This window comes from Nyctereutes procyonoides, unplaced genomic scaffold, assembly GCF_905146905.1.
Source record: "Nyctereutes procyonoides isolate TBG_1078 unplaced genomic scaffold, NYPRO_anot_genome, whole genome shotgun sequence".
Classification (NCBI taxonomy): domain Eukaryota; kingdom Metazoa; phylum Chordata; class Mammalia; order Carnivora; family Canidae; genus Nyctereutes; species Nyctereutes procyonoides.
The window spans coordinates 7,915,143-7,939,344 of NW_026575142.1; the positions used below are offsets into that span (position 1 = coordinate 7,915,143).

The window sequence follows — 24,202 nt, forward strand, 5'->3', positions numbered from 1 at the left end:
TTATTTTGTTCAGTTGTGATCGTGGTATATCAATTATTTTCTCTTTTCATCTTTATGTTGCAATCGATTATTTCCCATGTTACTCACTACAACGTCCTAAGAAACATTATTGAAAATAACTACGTAATATTCCCTTAACAGGATGTGTTTGACTTTTCTTAGATTGCCTAGTTTTTCTTCTCAGTAGTAAAGCAACGACACTTTCTTTGACTCACTTTTTCCCCTCTACATTTAGCATTATCTCCATAAGATATAGCCTATATTGAAGTTATATTGAAGTTGGCCTATATTGAAAGAATAGTCATTTTAAGAGTTTGGTAAATATGGCAAATACTACTTGTAGGAAAAGTTGCACCAAGGAATAAGATAACCATTTCACCATACCTTTGCCACAATATTTTATATAACTTCATAAAAGTCTGCTAATGTAATGTTATTGCATGCTGTTTTAAATAAATGTTTTTAATTTTTAGTGAGCATGAACCCTGCATATACCTGTCCTTTGTCTATACAAGATTGTCCTCTACGCTAATCTCTCCACCTTGGCTATTGTTGGATAATTCTTTGTCCGTGTACTGTAGATTTGTTAGCAGCATCCCTGTCCCCTATGTACTAGATGCCTGCAGCATTCCTAACTTGTATCAACCAAAAATGTCTCTAGACATTGCTAATTATCTGACTGGGGACAAAATCAGACTTTCTGAATGATCTAATTTTTAGCCAATAAATTTTCTTTCCTTTTTTGTTTTTTAAAGATTTATTTATTTGTTTGAGAGGTTGGGGGAAGGGCAGAAGGAGAGAGACTCTCCAGCAGACTTGACTGAGCATAGAGCCCTCCTCCCCAGTGCTTGAGATCATGACCTGAGCCAAAACCAAGAGTCAGATGCTTAACCAACTGAGCCACCCAGGCGCCCCTAGCAAAGACATTTTCAGTAATATAGTAAATTATTTAGTTAGTCAGGCTCTCTTGAAAGTTCAGATGTTTGTATCCAAAGTAAGAAACATTCATTCATTAAGTGAGAAATAACTGCAAGTGGAAACAGGCTAAAAAGTGAAGCTTTTTAAAGATTCTTAAAAAGCTAACAGAGGCTCATTGAGGTCGGTCTGTAAAGTTTCATGGTAGCGCCAACACTGAACAGATAAGGAAACAGAAGCTCAGGGAATTTAAGTCAACTGCCCAAGTTCACTTTCCGAGTAGCTCGGGCTAGAATTCAAGTCTCCATGCCTCCAGACTTCAGGTCTTTCCATAATCCCACACTATGGCTCAGGCCATTCTGCTCTCCATTATAATGCAGGTGGGTCCATCTCCTTTAAGGAAACTTTTTCAGAAAACCTGCCTGAGCTACAGTGATTTCAACCTCTCCACTAGTATATGCCTCCTTGGTTAGCATGGAATTCTTCAGCTAATAATGTTCGATGTTTAAATGATTGTCACTTGTACTTTAGGGTTGATCCCAATTACTTGAAAGCCCTTGGAAGGTAGTTGGGTCAAGGGCTCTGACCATGAAGGGTACTCACAAAACAACACAAATTGGGCAGCTTCAACAGCATCTTGGATTCTTCTGTTAGGATTATGATGGCCCCTTAAACTGGCCAAGCAGTGCTGGATCCTTACATAAAGGAGATGAGTTTTGACCAATAGCAAGGAAGTAGAAAATGTGGGCCGAAACTATTCTCAAATTGAGTAGCTTATTAGTAAGTTATCTATAATGAGAATGAGAGATAGGAAAAAATATTGATGGATTAGAAAATTAGGGGAAGAGTTGGGACGGCATGTTGTTCTCCATTGTACCCCTGGGGCCTAACACAGATTTGTATATCAAACACATAGTATCTGGTGAAGAAATGATTGGATAATCGTATGAACTTTCTGAAAATCACTTCCTCTGTGGCCTTTACACCGGCAGCATCCAAGCCTGCATTGAATGCCAACGATTGATGTAAATGAGTCTTAGGTGCTTCCGGTGGTGGATGAATGCTAACAAAAACCAAGAACCAGTCTTTGGCTTTAAGAACCAGACGGTCTGGGATCCCTGGGTGGCGCAGCGGTTTAGCGCCTGCCTTTGGCCCAGGGCGTGATCCTGGAGACCCGGGATCGAATCCCACGTCGGGCTCCCGGTGCGTGGGGCCTGCTTCTCCCTCTGCCTATGTCTCTGTCTCTGCCTCTCTCTCTGTGTGACTATCATAAATAAATAAAAATTAAAAAAAAAAAGAACCAGACGGTCTTATTGGAAAGATGGGTTGTGAGGTAAGGACCAGATGTAAGGAGTTGTTTAGAGAGCTCCAGATGGTCATCCAAAATAGGATGGATAGTGCGAAGTCAAAGACTACAACATATTCGGAATTTGCTGAGAAATAGAGGTCTTCCTCCTCGGCCTTCTCAACTCCTTTTCCGCAACCCTGCCTTGAGGTGACGAAGTGGAGAAGAGCTTCACAAGCTATGGTGATAGGACTTGCAGCAAGTGAAAAAAAGAAACCTAGAAACCACGTACTCTGCAAACAGGCACTAAGCTGCTCTTTGCAAGGTATTACATATCAGGTATTCTAAGGGACTAAAGAACAAGTAGGATGTGATTTCTACTCTCGGTGGAACTTACAGTCTAGTCAATCCTTTTGATTAACCTCAAGAAGTAGCATATAAGGAACTTTTTAAAGATAAGATAAACTCCAGTTGGATTGGCCCTGCCAATCTGTGCCCTTGGGCATATCACAAAGTTACTGATTCTCACTTCCCCCCTCTGTAAAATCGGATTAACTATTTCTCCCTCCTAGGATTCTAGGACAATAAACGAGACAAGGCATGTACAGTACGTGGGACGCGGTGTTCTCCCGTCAGGACTACAGCGTTAGCTCTTCAGACACTGAACCTTTTTAAGAATTATTCAATACACAAAGTTCAACATCAGTAATGTCTCTGAAATTATGACATAGGTGAAAATGAAAAACCTTTTTAAAACTATAATTTTAAATCAAAAGGTTCTAGTCACTTGGGAGCTTCCCTAGTTGCCAAGCAGTTGGAAGCACAAAAGGGAGAGAACTGAAGAACTGAGCCTAAGGAAGAAATCAAGGTTTATGAGAGGTGTATTACCACGTCCTCAGATTCAGAAAAAGTGAAAGGAAATCAAAATTGCAAATGCAGTTCAAAGAAGATTAATTTTTATGTCTACCTCAGTGCAAAGAGCCAGACAGGGGAATATGTGCCAACCAGGGTAATCACATTGCAATCTAATCAGGAAAGGATTTGGGGATATCATGAAGTTGGCATAGCCTTCATTTGGGGGCCCACAGAGGTGCTGGGTTAAGTTTCAAAGGAAAAGAGACATAAAGAGAGGCATAGTTATTACTGCAAAGCCTGGTTAAGGCCTAGAAGGAATACTTTTACAATATTGATCACCTCTGGACACAAAAGATATTATTGCCTTTCAAGGGGGGCACTGATTCCACTACATCTCGAAAACATAAATTTTTATGAGGAAAGGGTGAAAGCAGGCAGATCTTGGCCACACTTGAGAAAAACACTTAAATTATTAATTGTAAAATATCAAGATAAAGAAATCACAATGTGTTCAACACAAAAAGGGAAGACATATTAGCAAGAAATTTAAATGCATGACCCTTCTCTGCAGAGAGTATTCAAATAAAATCGGAAGATAAAAGGAAACAACTCAATCTCCAGTTAAAAAATAATTGCAGGCCAAGAGGCCAATTCTTTTTCACAGAATAATAGTGATACACATAAAGACAATCCCCTAAGACAGAGGAAAAAAAAAAAAAAAGACTACCACAGCTCCTCAAGTAAGCCTGAGACTTAGCAATGGGTTTTATATTTCTTCTCCTTCCAAATACAGATATTCCAGTTAGATTTATTTATTTATTTATTTTTTATTTTTTTTCCCCGGTTAGATTTAAAAGATACCATTAGCTTTTAAAAGGAGACAAATGTAAATCACAAATTGATAGGTCAGAAATAACCTTACAATTTCCATTTAAAACAAACTTCGTACACTTTTTAAAATATTGATTATATATATAAATGTCTAGGTCCAATTGGGAGTTTCTACATAAAGCCAACTCATTGGGTTTAAATGTCTATCTATTCCATTATTTTTTTTATCAAATGTGAGAAAAGGATATGAAAATTACCTGATCAAAAAGCCCTCAACATTTATGTTTCAGTTGTTATCCATCTTAAGTAAGCAGACATTCTTAAAATAATGATTTTCATGGATTTGAAGAAATAGACATGTTTCGCTGAACCCGAGTTGGGGCTTTTAAGAACAAGTGTCAGTACCACATGAATGGACCCAGAGGGCATTATGCTAAGTGAAATAAGTCAGAGAAAGATGAATACCATATGATCTCACTTATACGTGGAATCTAAAAAACAAACAAAAAGAACAAACAGACAAAAAAGAGAAATAGATCCATAAATACAGAGAATAAACTGATGGTTGCTGAAGGCAGGGGAGTGGGGGATGGGCAAAATGGGTGAAGGGGAGTGGGAGATACAGGGTTAAAGTTATGGACTGAATAAGTCACAGGGATAAAAAGTAAGGAACAGTGAACATAGTCGATGGTGTTGTACTAGCATCGTATGGTGACAAATGGTAGCCACACTTGTGATGCGCGTGACATAACGTATCTAGTTGTCAAATCACTATGTAGGATACCTGAAACCGATGTCATGTTGTTTGGCAACTATACTTCAATTACACAAAAAAGAAAAGAAAACAAAGAATAGGGTGTCTTTCCCAAAGTAGGGCACCATGACACAATGAGATATAATGAGTTTTAAAAGAAAGAACTAATGTCAACCAAAAAACTATTCCATTAATTTCTCATAGTTTGTGGAAGTTGAAATCAAAGATTTTCTGGTATTTGTAATGTTCACGTATGCTTGTAAACAAATATAACATAGTAGCCTATGAAAACAAAATTTACCATCTTTTATCCAGCTCTAAGTTGCTCTGAAAGTCCCTGATAGAATTTTTCTTTTTTGTGTGTGTTTCTAAGAGACTTTAGACCTTATTGCCCAACATGGAGATATGTGGCCCTGAGCTGGGAGTGTTGCTGATGGCTCTAAGCTATGGAAAATAGCCACAGGGCCTAGTTTTATAAGATCCTGTTGTGGAAACTCTTACCTATTTCTTGGAAAGGTAAGAGGAAAACTGAGTGATTTATGAAATCTTCAAATTGGTTGATGTTGTTCTTATCACCAAGTTCTTTACCCAGTGGATAGGTTGATTCTGTGGACATAGGTTAGTTTTGTTTTCAGTTTTTGGGGACTTTTTTTTTTTTTTAAGTCATCTCTATACCCACTATGGGGTTTGTTTGAACTCACGACCCCAAGATCAAGAGTCACATTTTCTACCGAGTGAGCCAGCCAGGTGTCCTATATAAGGAGGGTTAAAAGGAGGGGTTAAAAGGAGTTTGTCTGCCTCAGTTCATCGATATTTAGGAACCAAAGCACCACACGCCTTGTAAACACACATAGTAGGAAGGAAAAAGGCTTAAATTAATCTTTCTGCTACATCCGTCTTCACTGTTTAGGGACCTCTTCTTGCTGCACACCCCCCTGCGTTGCTGCTATCCTGCCAGTCCTGCCAGCGCTCCTCGCCTACAGCTAATAGTTGTCCGAGTTGGTTTACACCATCAGTGCCAGGAATGAGTAATGATGGTTCCAGGAAAATGATGGTGCAAGAGTCTGAGGACAGGAGGACCCCATATATCACATACCACTGGAAAGGCACAGGCCGATGCCAATGCCAAGTTATCCCATAAGCTCACATTTGCCATCAGAAACTCTAGAGAGAAGCTGTCGTCTCTATATATTTAAATTTTGTGGGTTTTAGTGTAATGTCGTTTCCATGTTGAAGTATATTTAGATGGCCGGCTCTGCAATTGTTCCAGTGCCTGGGCCTCTGGAGACTTTAATCCTATCTTGGCTAAGGATGTGAAGGCACACAGCTCTTAGCTATGTCACAGGTAAAAAAAAAAAAAAAAAAAAAAAAAGTGGGAGTTGTCTGCATGTATTTTATGCTTCCTTCAGCTGTTGTTAGGACATGTAGCCCTCAAATTATTGTCCACCAGAAGTCTCTGCTATAGGTAATTAAAAATAGACAGGGAGGAGAGAAGGATATAGTTGCAGTTTGCAGGACAGAAAAAAATGCACATGCTGCTAAATTGTGAAAGCCACAGAGAACACTTCTCACAGGTGCTCCACTCGGCAGAGGTTACTCATTTGCCTCCAAGAGCAATCCAAGGTGTTGACTTGGGGCTGTGAGGGCCCCCATCCCTCTCCCCGTACCTTAGGTAGCTGGAGATACCAATACTTATCTGAGCTCAGCAGCAAGCACGCCCGTTCCCAATTCTGGAGGGCAGGGCACTGGAAGCTGGGTGTTTTTCTCCAGCAAGGCTTTTGCCTCTGGAATTTCCTGCCCGTCCCAGTCGGCCAGAACCCCACCTTCCTACTGACCGGCAGGGACTCAGGGAAGACTTGTTTTCAGTATAACTTTCACTGATGGGAGGAGACCTTAAGGCCACGATCTTGTAGACCACTTCGGCGCGGTTACCATAGCTCCTGCTGGGTGGGTTACAGTGGTTTCATCCTGGTGCTTGCTGCCTGCATGAAGCAATTTCAAATAGGGAACCGTTTTAGGAACAGGCCTACCAAGAAGTGTGTGTCCTTCTCCAGCGAGTGAGAATGCATACCTGGATATGCAGATATTTAGAATTCTAAATACTTAAACACTGTCAGATTGATGCTCCCTCTCAGGCCGGTAGCTCAGGTGTGTCGGTGCCTGCGATAACCCTAAGTTCCGACTCGGGTCACGAGCACAACCTGCTCCCCTAGGGAGCTCGAGGGTGGTGCGCCTGCGGTGGCCAAAGCTCAAACCCACCCTGGAGAGCAGCCCTGGCTTTGGCGGCACGCGGAGATCTTCACTCCGGACGATGATGCCAGGACACCAACAGCTGCGGCCTTAATTATTGATGGAGTCAGTGTCAATCATCTGAGAAGAAAACCAAAGAATAATATTTTAAAATCATTTGGTCCAGAGAATGATATCTTAAAATCATTTTATCAAAAAAAATCTCTTGTCATTTATTACTCTTGATCTTCTCCAGCCAAAGAAGTAATCTTAGAAAACTGCCCTTCTAAAATTATTTTTCCAAATGGGTGGGAAATATCAGGGAGGGAGACAGAACAGGAGAGACTCCTAACTCTGGGAAACGAACACGAGGTGGTGGAAGGGGAGGAGGGCGGGGGGTGGGGGTGACTGGGTGACGGGCACTGAGGGGGGCACTTGATGGGATGAGCACTGGGTGTTATGCTATATGTTGGCAAATTGAACTCCAATTAAAAAATATGTAAAAAAAAAGTAATTGTCATCTAAAAAAATATTTTTCCTTTCCCCTTAAATGTTTCCTTCCTTCCTTCCCTTCTTCCTTTCTTTCTTTCCTTTCTCTCTCTCCCACTTTCTTCCATCCTTCCTTTTTTTCTTCCTTCCTTCCTTTCTTCTTTCTGTCTCCCTTTCTTCCTTCCTTCCTTTTTTCTTCCTTCCTCTTTCTTTTTTCTTTGTTTTTCTTTCTTTTCTCTTTTTCTTTTTTCTTTATTTCTTTTTCTTTCTCTTTTCTTTCTTTTCTCTTTTTCTTTCTTTTTTCTCTTTCTTTTCTCTTTCATTCTTTTTCTTTTTTCTCTTTCTCTTTTTTCTCTCTTTTCTCTCTCTTTTTCTTTTCTCTTTCTTTTCCTTTTTTCTTTCTTTTCTCTTTCTTTTTCTTTCTTTTTTCTCTTTCTTTTTCTTTTTTTTCTCTCTCCCCCCCCCCAAGCGCTCTCCCTTTCAGAACCCAGCACCTTGGCTGTTGGCACTACTTTTCAGCGGATGCCCCACATGGGGGAGACCCGTGACCTGTCTCAGTTGTGCGAACTTAACCACGCAAAGAGACCCAGAGGAGGGGACCCCGTCCCCGGGACCCGCGCCCCCGGCCGGGCTGCGACGCTGTGGGCGCTGCGGGCCTTCCCGGCTCCGCCACCCCGCGGGCGGCCGGGCGCGCTCCTGGGGGCCGGGGGCCGGGGCCGCTGCGGGGACGAGCGGGTAGTTGGCGCGCGGACCTCGGGAGGGGAGTTGCGCTCCGGCCCGACTCGTGCCGGGCAGACCCGCCCCCGCGCCCGGCAGGCAGGGAAGGGCGGGCGGGCGGGCGGGACGGAGCCTCCCGGGGCCCGCGGCGCGCGCCGGCCGAGGCGGGGTTGGGGGGCGGCGATGCGGCGGGAGGCCCCGCAGAGCCCCCGCGGCCCCGAGCGCCGCCGCCTCGCCCGCCCCTAGGGCGCCCGCCCGCCTCGCCGCTGCCCGCCCGGAGGCCGCCTGCAGCTCGGGGCGCGCGGGGGCGCGGCGGGGCCGGGGGGCGCACGCCCCTCACCTGGGCGAGGCGGGGCGCGCAGGCGCTCAGCGCGGGGGCCGCGCCCCGAGCCTCAGCCCCGCGCCCGCGGGCGGCGCACAGTTCCGGGCCCGCGCGGGGCCGAGCCGCCGCCCGCCGCCCGCCGCCCGCCGCCGCCCCGGCCGCAGCGCACACGGGAGAGCGTCTGCGCGGGGCCCGGGGACAGCGCCGCGGCCGCCAGCGTCCCGGCCCGAGCCGCCGCCGCCGCGCAGAGGTGAGTCGCGCCCGCGTCCGCCCCGCGCCCCCGGACCCGCGCCCCGGGCACCCGCGCGCCCTCCCGCCCCCGGACCCGCGTGCAGCCGGAGGCCCCGGGGTCCGTGCGCCCTCCCGCCCTCCCGCCCGCGCCCCCGGGACCCGCGCGCCCTCCCGCCCCCGGACCCGCGTGCAGCCGGAGGCCCCGGGGTCCGTGCGCCCTCCCGCCCTCCCGCCCGCGCCCCCGGGACCCGCGCGCCCTCCCGCCCCCGGACCCGCGTGCAGCGGGAGCCCCCGGGGTCCTTGCGCCCTCCCGCCCTCCCGCCCGCGCCCCCGGGAAGGGCCGGGAGCCCCCCCACCCCACCCCGGACTTTGCACTGGGTCCCACTTGTGGAGGCGCGTGGCTCGCCGGCGCCCGGCGGGGCTTGGCGGGGGCTCCCGGAGCGACCGCAGGCCCGCAGGGGGCCCCGCGTGGACCGAGCGGAGGGGGGCGCGGAAGGGCAGCCGCGGGGCCCCGGGCACCTGCCGGGCAGGTGTGGCGCCGGGCGTCTCTCTCGCCCTTTCGGGGAGCTGCGGCGCTGGGGGGACGTGTCTGCGGAGGGTGGGAGCCGAGGCTCGGGGTTCCGAGAGTCCCGCAGCTGAGGGAAGGTCCCCGAAGTTTGCACTTGCGGGGCTTGGGGCGCCCGAGGGAGCCGCGCGGGGCCGCGGAAGGGCCGGGGCGCGGGGGGCATCTGCGCGCTGCGCGTGCGGGGCGGTGGGCACGAAGGGGGAGCTGCTGGGACGGCGCCCAGGTGTGTCCCAGGCTCGGGGACCGGGACGGGCAGCTCCCGGGGCGGACCTGGGCGGGGAGCGCTGCGGCCCCGCGGGGAACACGGGCTGCCCCCAGCCCTCGGCCCCCTCGACAGGAGCACAGCTCTGGATGCTCCCCGAGGCTCTTGGGGTGCGAAACGTCCCCTCCCGTATTTTCACACAGCAGAGGTGGTTCGGATCCCCCGCCCCCCCCCCCTTTGGTTTTGCTCTGCCCCGGAGCATCCGCCCAGGGGAACGCAAACTTTGTAGAGATGTAGCGAAGGATGCTCAGCGGGAGGCCTGCGCCCGCGGCGGGAGGGTCCAGCCTCCAGCCCCAAACGCGCGGGTTCAGCGGGATGCCCGGAGCCGTAGAAAATGCATTTATCAAACTAAAAAGAAGGCTTTTCATAAAGTCAATAAGCTGCATCTTAGATAAAGGTTTTGGCTTGAGAGAGCTCCCTTAAATATTTCAGGACACCGTTTCCCTGGTTTTCCTAGTCCTTTCATCTTATCTTGATGCCATCTGTGCCCTGAGTGTGTGCTGTCCCTTCCCTGGGATACATAAATGCCCCTAGAATGCAAATACTGCCTTGGAAGTTCTGTTGTCACAGGAGGCTTTTAAGGTGGAGGAAAAAAAAATGTGTCTTTACTCAAAAGTGTTGGTCGTGGTTCAGATTCCGTATCCCCATAAGTCATGTATTTGTGGATTTATCATTGACACTGCTACTCATTTCCAAAAGTGATTTGAGGAAGCTTGGAATGAAAACCACAAATCAAATAGCTATTCTTGTAGATCTCCTTGACCTCTCTTGGATGCATTTGTAGTAAAATGCTTTTGAGAAGGTGAGCCCTTCTTACAAAGGAAAAATTACTGCCCTCCCTGGAATCAGCCGAGTGATAGAAGTGTTTTGCAGCATAATTCCGCGTGTGCTTCATTTGCACTATATTATTTTACATTACGTAAGTAAGGATGTCTTTATAGAAGTTGAGCCACGAAGCAGCAGCTACGTTAACGAAAAGAACATCGACATTTTATATAGCATTTTACCAAATACACGGATTCAAGGGGCAAAAAGCGAACGGTGACCTGAATGTATCCTTCTTGAACTGAGGCAGAGAGGACACCAACAGAGGTGTCTCTTCTGCCATCAAACCAGAGAAGGAACTGTCATTAGTACTTGTCACCCAAACATGGCCAATTAGTGAGACCTGTCAGCAGTTAGAGGAGAACTTTACCAAGTGTTACCTATTCCATGAGGATTTATCAAGTTATATCAGGTGTGCTCAGTGTCCTTTATCTCAGATTAGTGACCTGGCTCAGCGAGGGGGGAAAAATGCAGCAAAACAAACACAACTCCAAAAGGTAAAACGTCTACGTAGAATAATGCTGTGTGGAGCTCCCACCCTGGAAGAGATCAGAATCTTAAATCCCTCAGCTGCCTCCCCACTACTTTAGATTTTTTTTTTCTTCCAGCTGAGCTTGAAGATATCATTGCATGATTTTAAATAGCCACAATGTGTATTAAAAAATATGAGCAATTAGTTTACTTCTCACAGGAGTAATTGCTTCATTTATGAAAATCTTCGCTCACAGAAATAAAGAGCAAAATTGGCTTTCTGCTGTCCCTATAAAATCCCATGTCTTCCAGGAGCTAAAGAACAATGAGCACGTTCGTCCCAATTTCCCACTGCTTTTTACTCCTGCGTTTTTATTGTGACCGCCTCCCCCACCGGTTCACCATCTCTATTTTGTCGTCTCCCCTGGTCCCGTCTCTGTTCCCGTGTGTCTCGATGTCGTCTTTTCATCCTACCTCTGCTTTTTCATTTTTTTGTTTTCTGCAGTTTTCTCTTGATCCTCTTTTGCTTTGTAATAGGTGATCTCCTTTTTGCATGTTACTTTTTGTTCAGTGATGTCCTTTTCTTAGTGCTGGATTATTTTCCCAAAGTGCTATTCCTGTCTCTACTTTCCCTCCTAAGTTTCATATTGACGACCTGAATCATCTGCGAGCTGCTTCTGTATTCCTCTCAAGTGCCTTCAGCGGGCCTGAACTCTAATTGACATCTTTCTTCTTACTTGAAAAGGGGTGACTCTGTCAATTTCTGTATTTCTCTCGGTCACCCAGGACCTTACCAGTATCTTTGCTCTCCAAATACAATGCACAGAAAATCCCATGGGCTCCATCTCCACATGATGTCTCATGATACCTGCTCCTCCAACTTTTTATGCCCAAGGGGGTTGTATTTCTTTGGACTCTTAACTCTTTCTAGAAACTACTCTGATGCCTTCCTGACTAGTTGCCCAGATCCAGTCTCTCATTTCCAATCCATTTTACGCTTGGTTTGTAGAATAAGCTGCTTTAAAAAAAAAAAAGATTTTATTTATTTATTCATCACACACACACACACACACACACACACAGGCAGAGGGAGAAGCAGGCCCCATGCAGGGAGCCTGATGCGGGACTCGATCCTGGGTCTCCAGGACCACACCCTGGACTGAAGGCAGGCACTCAACCCTGAGCCACCCGGGCTGCCCCAGAATAAGCTTCTTAGAGCAGAGCCCCGCTCAGTGCCAGTGCCCTACCAAACAACACAAACCTCATCTCTGACATGTTCAGACCCTTTGCAGTCCAGGCCAAAAGCGGCTCCACTTTTTTACTTTGATCTCCTAGATTCACTCATTCACTCATTTCTTTTGTGAATATTTGAGTGCCTGCTGCGTGCCAGGCACAGTGTAGACCATACTTTTAGAAGTGCCTTGTGTATTAGCTCAGTGCTGTGCTGCACATTTTATTTTCCAGTGGTGGAATCCACCGTTAAAATATGATCTTACGGGCCCCAGCAACCCCACTGACCTCCCAGCCCACCCTTAGTAGCCTTGGAGGCGTCACCATCTCAGAGTCCCGAGTCTCCTTGAAACAGTCGGGAACCTGCTCTGGGCCGAAGGCGGCGTCCCCTCAACCCACAGCAGGCTTCTGGGTTCTGCGTCTTTGCTTCTGCTGTTCCCTCTGCCTAGGAGAGAGCCCCCACATCCCCAGAACCAGTTCCACCTGCCGGGGAGTCTGGGCAGCTGCTCCCTGTCTCTGAACCCCAGCTTCCGCTCCTGCAAACCCTGGGACACTTTGCTCGGCCTCTTCCTGGAGCACAGCCATTGTCTTCCCTCTGTCTCCCCCCGCGTGCTTCCTGCCTCTCCCGTAAGGGCCCCACGCACGCGTGCCTAGCCTCAGGCCTGCCACTCCTGAAAGACCCCGAGGCCCTGCGCGTGGGGACATCCTGCAGAAGTTCTTTAAGGAGCCCGAGCTCTAACTAGTTCTCCAGGCCCAACCTCTGCCCGCAGTGGCCGCCTGTCCCAACTCCGTCTGGCTGTCGCGGAGCGGGGGAGCCAGTGCTCCTCAAGTCTGAATATGCCCCGAATCCTGGAGGCCCCGCTCGGAGGGCAGGTGCTGCTGGAGCAGGTCGGGGCTGGGCCAGAGGGTCTGGGCAGCGCCCAGCTGGCGTTGAAACAGCGGAGGGTCCCTCCCGCCCCCGGGGTTGGTGGCAGCCCGGCCTCCCTGCTGGGTTTCAGTTTCCTCCAGGTAGTGTTTGCCTCCCTAGAACTTTCTCGTCTGAAAGTGTTTTAGGCCTCGACGTGCTTCCCAAGCCCGAATGAATGGAAGATGCGGTGATGCCCTTGAGTTTTTTCCTTATTTTGCTGGTAAAGCGTTGCCACGGCTGCTTCTCCCCCTTGCATTTTTCTCCGGCCGTTATTTCTTTGTCGTGTTATTAGTTCTGATTATTTCTTTGTCGTGTTATTAGTTCCCGTTTCCCCCTTAGGTTCAGGCGGTGGGTCCCCTCCCTGCTATGATTCTTTCTCTTTCCCGAGCGCTCTCTGGTTCTTAAAATTCTCCTCGGAGGCCTTGGCCGACTCCCGGCCCCAACTGTTCTCCTCTTGCTTCCAAAATTTTCCTGTGAAACGAGCCCTGAGACAGGGCGCAGCGACTCCACTTATCCGCCTTCACTGGAGCCTGAGATGTCTGGGCGGCCTGCGTGCGGCTGCCGGCGCTGGGACACCCGTGAGCTCCTGGCCTGGGGCAGGAGGAGGCGGCTGGGGGCGGCCCCAAGGATCCTGCCCGGGTCGGGGCGCTGCTGTGGCCGCATCTAATGTTTCTGTTCTAGATAAACAACTTGCACTTTTGTTCTTACGCTACCCGGAGAAAGACTCATGTTTCTTCAGAAACAGAACAAAACAAAACCCTATACCTTGGCATTTGCAAATCTGTTTTTTTTCAACCCTGGATTCATACTAAAATCAACTCAGGAGCTTACAAAAAAATAGTGATGCGTTTAGCTCATTTCAAGGGAGTGATTTAATTTATCAGTATTTTTTTTTTTTTTTAAGTCTCCCCAGGCGAGTGTGACTTGCAGCACAGGCGAGAACTCCGGTATCTGGGCTGGGAAGGCAGCGCAGAGTGAGGGTAAGAACCCAGCCTCGGCCCATCACCCTGACCTGGCTGCTCACCAGCTGTGGGGGCTTCCGCAGGTTACTTCTTGGGGCCTTAGTGTCTTCACCTGTGACAATGGGTTGACTTGGTTCTTGTGAGGAGAGACGGGAGCCCTTCGTGGAATTCTGTGCATGTTGGGGTCGTTGAAGAAACAGTAGTGTGGCTAATCCTGATGGTCTTGCCATTGAAGATTTAAATCCAGAGTCACTTAAGGGTCACTTCACCTTGGAGCTGATGCTCTCCTCGCCCCCCTGTGGTTCAGTTTCAAGAAATGCGGCCTAGAGAAGGAATTTATGAGCATATTTTTCCGAAGTCAGTGAGAAAATATAGAAGAGGGCGTATATATTAATAAAAACCAATCACCCCTTTACTTTTGATCCATTTGGTGCCACATCAACTCTATGATCTCATAAATAGCGGAGATAGATTAAAACACATATAAACGGATACAAAAGGATGACCGGGCTTTCATACCTACGTCATGAAAAATGACTTTGCTCTTTAATAAAGATAGTTCTATCATCAACAGATAGACAGGGTGGAAATTCATGGATCCAAGAGTGCATTTTATTTTGGGAATAAATAGGAATGTCCTAGGCATTTACATTTCAGAGTTTATAATGGGAAATGGGACTTAAAAATTAACAAGCGCAGAGAGAGAGAGAGAGAGAGAGAGAGAGAGAGAGAGAGAGAGATCCTGTCCTAAGCAGGCTAAAGCTAATCAATTTTTTCTTCTCTGTTTGGCTGAGATTCTAGAAGAGCCTTATGCTATAATGCTATCATCAGAGCGGCAAAGCAAAGATTGGATAAATGAATATAACCAATGTTAACTGAAGCCCCACATCCCCTCCTTTTTTTTTTTTTTCTGTTTACATCTGAAAACAAGTAAAAAGATGCTCAGTAATTGCAGTGGGCCTGGCCTAGATGCGTGCTGGTCAACACTCGGGGGGTGTTACGCTGATGGCCTCCGCGTGGAAAAGAAGGGCTAGAGGGTACTGCCTCTCACCTTTCTCTCTCAGAATAAAAGGTTTCATTTCTGCATTATTTACTTTTTGATCAGAAAAAGTATTTTTCAATTAAACTGATTAAACTTTTCTAAAGTTTATTTTCCATATTGTGATGTGTACTTTTTAAATAACACAATTAAGACCAAGATATTATGACATTTTAAAAAGAACTGTTGAGCTCCACTAAGGAAAGCGAGAGACATTTAGCTGATTCTATTTTCAATCTTCGCTTTAGTGTACTTGTGTTAAAATTGTGTCAGATTCTACAGAGAGCTGTGATTTTTAATGTGTATTGGTTAAAGTGGTCAGTCTGATGGTTAGTCCATTATGTAAGGTTTTCAGAGGCTAGAGGCCTGGACGCTTGGTCAGCTTATACTGGTTGCAAATCAGGATTCAGATTCTAATTAATCTCCGGCTTCCTGGATTGCTGTTTCTGTGAAGTGGGAGTTAAGCATAGAAAAATGACTACTGTTCAGTCTTTGGGATGGACAGGGATCTTTGCACAAAATCCTCATTGATAAATTAGAGAAATGAGACCAAAGAAATCTAGAGTATTTAAAATTTGAGCCTAAGGAAATTAGACATTACAAATAAGGATAGAAAAAGTTTTGCTGATGCAAACACTAAAATTTAAACTTCACATAGAAATTGTATAGACCCTGTGATGTCCTTAGAGCTGATACATTAGAGGTGGGAAGACTGTACCTCACAGACTTAGAAAGGGAGAGGTATTACCTTATATTTTACCTAAAATATAATGCTGAAAGTAAGAAGACAAAGCACAAAATGCCCTTGTATGTATAAAAAACACACTTGTGTATAAATACAGGCGTTTTAAATTTATATCTATGAGTATTTTTATTTTAATGAGTTGGTCTTTGCACACAGGCTTACACAATATCTAGAAATGCTGACGATTAAATATATCTAATTACCTGCATTTGTTACACTGCCGAAGATGGAAAGAAGTAGAGCCTAATGGTTGAGTTCAGGCTCTGGAGTCAGACTTTGTGAATGCAAATTTCAGCTCTTCCACTTATTAGCTGTGTGAGTTTGAGCAAGTTACTCAACCTCGCTGTGCCTTAATTTCCCAAGTCTATGACGCAATGAGAAATTTTCATAGGATCATTGTCCAAAACAACGAGTACGCATAACATACTTAGCAATGTTCTTAGGACTTAGCAAAGTCCAGTATTCATAAAGGTAGCCATTGTTACACATTACATGGTTAAATAATTAATATCAAGTGCCTCACAGATACATTGATTTCTTTGCGAAGAGAACTTGTGCAACTCTAAGTGTTACACCTTGAGTTCGAAACTTACTTAGGTATTTTTCTTTTTTTTTTTTTAAAGATTTTATTTATTTATGCATGAGAGACAGAGAGAGAGAGAGAGAGGCGCAGAGACACAGGCAGAGGGAGAAGCAGGCTCCATGCAGGGAGCCTGACGTGGGACTCCATCCTGGGACTCCAGGATCACGCCCTGGGCTGAAGGCCATGCTAAACCGCTGAGCCACTCAGGCTGCCCACTTTGGTATTTTTCAAAGATATATTATTTTCTCCTCTATCTTTCTTTGTTTACTTTAGGAGAGCAATGACATGAAAGAGAGAATAGAGGTGTGGGATTGTAAGCACTACAGGGACTCTAGACAGTTTGTAACCATGTGAAGCACAGATGGATTTTTGTAATAACAAAATATATAAGTCAGGGTGTAGGATTTTTGAAAAGACCGAGTGGTTTAAGATGTAGCTTCTGTGTGAATGTGCTTCTCGAACTTGGTACTCATGTATGAACCTGGAATGTTGGGAGGTGACCCAAATCAGAGAGTGATCTAGGTATAGGAGCCAGCTCTTGTAACCAGGGTCTGTTATCAAGGTGGACTCATTCAAGGACAGTCTCTTCTCGGGCACCTGAATTGTAGAATCCTCCTGGGTTCACAGGCATTTATTTTAACACCTGCACTAGATTTTCTAAGTTGGAATTTAGACAAGAAAATAATTAGAAAAAAAAAACAACCCACAAAATACAAAAACCAAAGAAACCATAGTTGGTAAACTATATGCAGGATTACAAAGAGTTTAAGTCTATGTATGTATCTTATTACTACGTGTATGGTTCCTAATGGTCAGTCTCATTTCCATAGGAATAAAATCATCATGACTCAGAATGTGGATGGTAAAATCTTAGTTTTGTTCTTTTGATAACCTTCTCTTTGTGTCTCATGCTTGTGGTCCTAGGTTGATCCTAAAAATGTCTCTAGTACAGTGATTCTTGGACTTTAGCATGTAAAAGAATCCCTGGAGGGCTTGCAAAGAATGCAGATCGCTGGAATTCACCCTTGAAGTTTTCTGCTCACCAGGTCTTGAGATAGGACCTGGTAATCTAAGTATTTTATCAAAAAATTTTACAAGTATCCCAGTAGATTGACAGACCAAACTTAGTCTAGTTCCCTAGATTAACGCTTATTCTTAGTTCTCGATGCGTATCAGAGTTACTGCGGTTCTTAGTGAAAGCACAGTGGAAGAGGGCCAAGCTCAGTTCCTCTGTGATGCGTTAACCACAGGCCACTCCTTGCTTAAGCTGCTCCACATCACCCATGTGGAGCCTGTCGTGTGCAAATGCTAGAGAACAAGGCTGTGTTCTCTCCTTGACTACCCAGTGGCCGTCAGCTGCAGGTTTTAGTACAGCATGGTTCTTCGTAGCAGTGTGGACCGTTGGCTACCTGCCTCAGTATCCCTGTGAGCTCACTTGTGATATTCAGATTCCAGGGCCCAAACCTAACTCTACAAAAAAAAAAAAATGTGATGGGATGTGAGGTCTTAGAGCCCGGCTTTTCCTTGGCTCTCCAGATGATGATTATGCCTTGATCAAGCTCTCTACCCAGTGCTCTACGGAGCTAGCCTTTGCCCACGTGGTTCACAGCCTCAGACAACCCCAGCGCTTGTGGTGACCACACCAACTGCAGTGACCGGAAGGCCAGTACGGGGACCACCATGACTCCTGAATGTCAGCAGTGTCTCTTCTTCCCACATCTCCAGGCTTCTCCGTTCTCTGCATCCTGCAAACAGCCATTTCTCCTGTCCTTGTGGTTTTATGATGGGAGACACAGGCTCCTTTCTCTCTGGTCTCTTCCTGTCTTCTCTTTTCCACAGCTGCCGAGTGGAGTCCCAAATGACTGTGCCAAATGTACAGATGTGATGGCACACATTCAAACTGCTGCTGTCCTGGCAGAGAGACCCCTTTAAGCCTTTTTAAATCCTTGAAGTCTTCCTTGCCTCCCTGTGTATAGCTTACATAAGCAGGGTTTAAATTTGTCGAGAATTTCACAGGTTCTCAGATCTGTTGTCTTCCTCTTAAAGTGCTTTGGAAAAAGCAGCAGTATAATGTACTCTTGGCTGGCACGGGGGGAAAGGCATCCTGATCTTTAGAAATAGTTGAATTCTTGAAATTGCCTTTTTTGAAATATCAAGAATTATAGCAAGAAAAATTACTGTGTGTGTGTGGTGTGTGTAACAGTTCTGTCTTCAGGGCGCGTACTCCAATAGACCCATTTAAAAATGTAAATTAGAGAATGTTTTAGTGTTGCTATATAAAATAATGAGCGAAAGGGATATTGAAAATGATTATTATATTATGAACAACTTTGTCGTTGATTACTTTAAAATCTGAGCAATAGTGCTCTAGCTCGTTAAATAACCCTTTATAAAACTTCGGAGATTGATTGAGGGCAAGGTGGCGTCAAAGTCAATAGTTTGAGATCTCCTCGTTGCAAGTTCGTGTTTTGGTGGAACCCTGTGTTTAGCCTGACTCAGTCCTCCTGGATGTCAGCCTCTTCCTTCAACAATAAGGAAGGCTCACTGGTAACCAACAGGGTTGGTGAAGTTGGGTGACTGGCAAAATATATCATTTTCCAGGTAGGTATCTAGGTATCTACGTATACCATTTTCCAGGTAGACGTCTACCTGGAAAACGATACCACCAATCAAATTAAATGTGAGAGGGAGTTGTGCATACAGGAGATAGCGATGCTAGACGTTATGGATCTTCTCAAGGGATAATTACTGGCGACATGGCAAGTTTCTTTCTCTAACGTTAGGAAAAGCATTTGAAAGACAGCTCTGAACTATTCCATAGCGTTAACGACGATGCTCGTTGGAGAGGCCCTCCATGGGATGGGTTTTCAGTAGTCTCTGGGACCTGTGCTTAGTTGAGAAGCTTGTACTACTCCAAAGGCCTCTTGGAGTAGCCCACGCCTTTGTTTCTGCCAAGCCTTGTTATGACCATAAGGCACAGTGCAGTAAGAACATGATTTCGGCACTGGTTAAAGCCACTCTAAGCGGCCTAGCATGAAGAAAGACACAAAGCAGAATTTTTACGAGTCTCCCCACCCCCATGCTGCCATTTCTTAACCTTCTTTAGCAGCAGGACAAGACACATGCCTTACCATCTGGTGCAAGATAAGATGGCTTTGAACTGACATGGAAGCTGCCTACAAACACTCAAAGGGATGACATGTGGACAAAGAAGTAGATTCATTTTTCTGAGGTTCCAGCAGGCACAATTAGATTCAGTGGGTGGGATTGTAGGGAGGCAGATTTCAATTCAATATGAGAGAGAACTTTCTAATGATTCATACTGTTCAGTACTGGCCTAGAAGTTTCGTGCTTGTTCCAGAGGGAAGTATGTCACATGTGAGAGGATTGGCCACTGGAAACAAGATAGACAAGATTGAGGTTCAACTAGGCTGACCACTGTAATCTATCCCCTGTTTGGCGTTATTGATAAAATAGTTTGAGGAGTGACCATAGGCAGGGGAGGGGGCGTATAAGAAAAAAGGGTAGGTGAAGAGGTAGGTGTTTCCTAGACTCCTTAAAAGATGAAAGAATAATTACCTCATCTCCCCCCACCCAACCGTTTTAAGCACATTGCACTTAATGAGCACCTATTCTGTGCCAAAACATCATCTCATTTAACAGCCAAAAGGCAAAAATTCCAGCGAGTCTTCTCTTAGCCAGGGTCCTCCAGTTGCTTTCTTGCATTTTTGATGATGTCACAAAAGCTGCCCTGCATACTCACCCTACCTGCGCTAATATCTCCTTGATCATCTTTTCATATCACATCTTCCCTTTCCTCTGTGGTACCTGTCCTCTTAGGTTGTAACAATCAGGTTTGTGTTGGTTGTATTCATTTTTCACACTCGACTGCAAGCTCTTTGAGAGCAGACCCCTTTGACCGATTCACCTAGTTAGTGTCTATTCTAAAGTATCTATCTGGCAAGTAGTGAAAGCAGATGTCTGTTAACTGAATATTTGATTTCTCCTCCTATCATACCCCTTCCCCAAAAGAAATATCTAGGATGACTGTTATCCTCAAGGTAAGGAAATCTACCAGAATATTCTTTCTCCTCCCAACCCTGCCTTTCCATTCCTGATCACATCCTAATTACCTATCCCATTCATTCTATTTCAGGGGAAAGCTAGTGAAGAGAATGAGGTGGGGAAAAAAATCCCCCAAATTAGAAAAAGGAAAACCACCTCTTGTGCAACCCCTTCGTCAACCCAACTAGTTATGTTGCCTTTGGCAGCATTCCTGGTCGGATGAGGAAGAAATCCTGCTCCTGCTGTCGGCTGGCTTTGTCACCTAGAACTATTTCTGTGACCACCTTATTGTTTCTGTTCTTCTCAATAAAATGAGGAGTTTGTCCAGACAATTTACAGGGGCTCATACCGAAGTACTGTATTTCCTAATCTCTTTTCCCTTCTAAGTTTTCTTGAGGTCCTTTGCCTCTGCCTAGTATCCTCCTGGGTAACCAAGGATCCAGAACTATGAGGAGAAGCAACGCCAGGAGGTGACATTGGGGTACAACACTGTTCCCTGTGACCTGACCCACCTGGATCATCAAGTTCCTGTTCTATGGCCTTGGGAATATTATAAACTTCTCAAGGCCAACGATACCTCTCCCATAAAATGGCCAGAATATTCCATTCCTCAAGAGCTGCAAGGACTCAGTGAGATAACATACACAAAGTGCGAATCCTGCCCCAGAAACATAATGAGCGCTTGGGAAATGATCATGGTTCTTTGAAAATAGTCCTTCGTCTCTTTTTTTCCTCTTCTCTCCAACCCCTGAAAGACACCCACACACAAGTCCCGAAGAAGTTTTCTTGGCACGATTATATTGCGCTCTTGCACATGGTTTGCCCTCCATTGAGAATTAGTAGAGGGTAGTCAAGGTGCCTTCCTGCTGAGGCATTCCGCTCTTGCATGTGCGATGGCCACAAGAGCGACCTGCTTCACAGTGACTGGGAATATATTTATTTTACCATTTGCATAGAAGACAGGAGTGTTACTGAGGAGACACTGGGAGTGGGCGTGGGGTCATCTCTCTTAATACCACATAATGTATCGCATCCAGCCAAGATTCTTTTATTTGAAAAAGCTTTGAGCAGCAGTGACACAGCAGCTCCTGAGCCTGACAGTAAATAGACACCTTATAAAAATTTATGAAGTTCAGGTTGTAAAGAACAAACTGCACATACCGAGTAGTAACATTGCTTATTAAAATAATTTCATCTTTAAGTCTGTCGTCTCGGTATCGCCAGGAAGGGAGGCTCGTGCTGTGGCTAGATACCGCCACAGCCTGCAAACCCTTATAGGGCCTCCTGGAAAGGGATGATAGTTTTACGAGATATGATTTTCTCATCTCACCAAATTAGATTATTTGAAATAGCGTCCCTGGATGTAAAATTTCAATCCCGAGGAAATGTGTGGCCCTGAGACTGTGCAGCCTGCTGGCAGAGCGCGGGGAGCACGAGGGGCTGCCCTGAGCCCGTCTCTGCACCGGCTCCGTAAGCCCTTCTGTGCCTGGTGCCGGTGACCAGCCCCCGCAGCTCGCAGCCTGCGCCCCGGCTGGCCTCCTGGGGTGCTCCCTCACTTCCCTGGGTCTTTCTAGAGCTGGCCTGCTGCCCTGCACCCCGCAAGCCCCCCCGGCGCCCCTCTAGGTACAGGGTGGCCTGTTAGGTGCGGCGCCTCCCAAAGGAGATTCCGTTGAAAGCGGGTTAGACTAGGTAAGAGCATCCCTGAGCATCTGTAAAGCCAGGAGGTGTCTCCGCTCTTGTCCCCCGAGTCTCCCCGAGGGGACAGATGGGGAGCCGCCTGCCTGCCGAAGCAGTGTGGTCCCTTATTCGAGGCCCTTCTGCTTCATTTGTGTCGCACGCTCGGTCCTCGCTCCTGTGAGCCTTCTCCTCCTCTGGTTCGATGTCCTTGGGTACGATGGCACCATGGCCGGCTGCTGCCACAGAACCAGGGGTGGCGGCAGGTGCCTCCCAGGGAAGCCGGGGCGAAGGCAGTTTAGTAGGAGAATGTCCTCGAATGCCGAGCAGAGGCCGCAGGCTGACCCGGGACCAGTGTGTTGCCAGCGCCGCCTCCGCCCTTAGCTGCTGTGCTGCTGGGCAGGGACCTCAGTGTCCCCCCCACCCATGTGCCGCGGGCAGGCAGCAGTAGGCACATTTCGGGGGCCAGAATTACGGGACAAATGCCGCGGGCACAGAAAACTACCCTCTGCTCCGCGCTGCCATTCAGTTCGGTAACCTAGTGTCTTGAGACGGTTTCGGTGGCGCCTGGGACTTGGGGAGAACTCTCTGGACCGTGCAGAGGGCCGGGAGGCGGGAGCAGAGGTGGTGGCACTGGTCCGTTGGCTTCGGGAGAGTTCTCTGCGCGGCCTTCCCGGACTCCAGAGTCACCTGACTGCTCCCCGGGCCACAGACTCCCCTCAGGATGGCCGGCCTGCAGTCGCGTCCCCGTCCCCGTCCTCTTCAGCTCCCTGAAGTGACGAAGTGAAGTCTCTCTTCCTTCCCCCTTCCCTTCCTTCCTTCCTTCCTTCCTTTCTTTCCCTTCCCTTCCTTCTTTTCTTTCTTTCTTTCTTTCTTTCTTTCTTTCTTTCTTTCTTTCTTTCTTTCTTTCATTCATTCATTCATGAGAGGCACAGCGAGAGAGGCAGAGACACAGGCCGAGGGAGACCCAGGCGGGACTCGATCCCAGGCCCCGGGGTCATGACCTGAGCCTAAGGCAGCTGCTCTGCCGCTCAGCACCCCCCCCCCCCCCCCCGGCGTCCCTGAGCCTCGGCCTCCTGTCTGGCCTTCTAGAGAGGGGAGCCGAAGCGCCGAGAGGCCGCCCGATGTGCCCGGGGGCACCGGCAGAGCGGACCCTCCAGCTCAGGGTCGGCCCTGGGCGGGCAGCACGGGGTCCCTCGGGAGTTTGTGAAAAACCGTGCAGCGTCCCGGGCTCCATCTCGGGCCTGCGGCATCCCCATGTGCGCTTTGAAGCTCGCCGCGTGGACCGTGGACTGTGGACCGAGGCCGGTAAGGGCGAGGCCTCTGCTTCCACGGCGGCCTCGCCTGCACTTGGGGCCCGGCCCAGGCCCGGCCTCGGGGCTCACGACAGGCCGCTCTCGGGGGGGCAGACCTGCCCGCGTGCCTTGGGGCAGCAGCAGCCTGGATTTTATACGTGAAATCAAGCAGGACGAGTTTTTTCTTCCCAAGCCTTTTGAGGGGTTCTGTGGAGCCGCGATGTGGGTCCTTTGAGGAGGTGAGCCGCGATGGCATGGCCGTCTGGCGTGATCACAGGCTCTGTAGGAGCCTATCAGCAAGCTCCTTCCCGATATCACCGTGTATCAGCAAATTCCCACTTAAAAATATGTAAATGTAACAGGACATGTGGGCAACATCTCTGATTAGACATCTGAGTGATTAGGATGATTTAAATTAGAGCTGTACTTCTGTTTCTGAGATGATTTTAGAAACCTAAGGCTGCGGGATCCTCTGAGCTGCAGATTTTGAAAATAGGCATGCTAGACATTTTACAAGAATATAGTTTTAAAATGTAAACAGAAAAGCAACAGAATAACACCAAATTTGGGACATAACCGTGCACAAATGACTGTTTTCATAGTCAACAAGGCATTAACCCCTCTAAGGTGACTTTCCACGACGACAGAAAGTCCCTTCCAGGTGCAGGTATGTCAGTGGAGAGAATATTGTCCAAGGGGAGACTCTCTGAGAGGTTCCCTTTGTCTTTCATCAGCTTGCAAGAGGACCAGTTGGCTTTGTAAAGGTCTTGCCAGCCCCACGCCATGCCAGCTTCCGACAGCGCCGTGGTAGCCGCCTGGGGCAGACGGTAGTGATTGGTTTTGTTCTAAGGCATCCAAGACCGCCACAAACACACTTTGAATTCTAGGGCACCTGGTATCAAGTTGTGAATATGGAACCACGGACGAGTTCATTCTCGCATTCCTTAGGAG

The 24,202-nt window shown here is 47.4% G+C and overlaps 1 protein-coding gene across 4 annotated transcripts in view; it reads left to right on the forward strand.

Moving 5' to 3' along the window:
- The first annotated feature begins 8,543 nt into the window (after positions 1 to 8,543).
- Positions 8,544 to 24,202, forward strand: part of ZNF385B (zinc finger protein 385B) — a 368,556-nt gene continuing 352,897 nt past the window's right edge. For 2 of the 4 annotated variants that reach the window (XM_055308553.1, XM_055308555.1), the window contains exons 1-2: positions 8,555 to 8,647; positions 13,793 to 13,868. The gene's annotated coding sequence lies outside the window, so the exon portion shown is untranslated. Of the gene's footprint in view, positions 8,648 to 13,792; positions 13,869 to 24,202 lie in introns of all 4 variants that reach the window. The other 2 variants (XM_055308556.1, XM_055308554.1) reach the window with 2 other exon arrangements.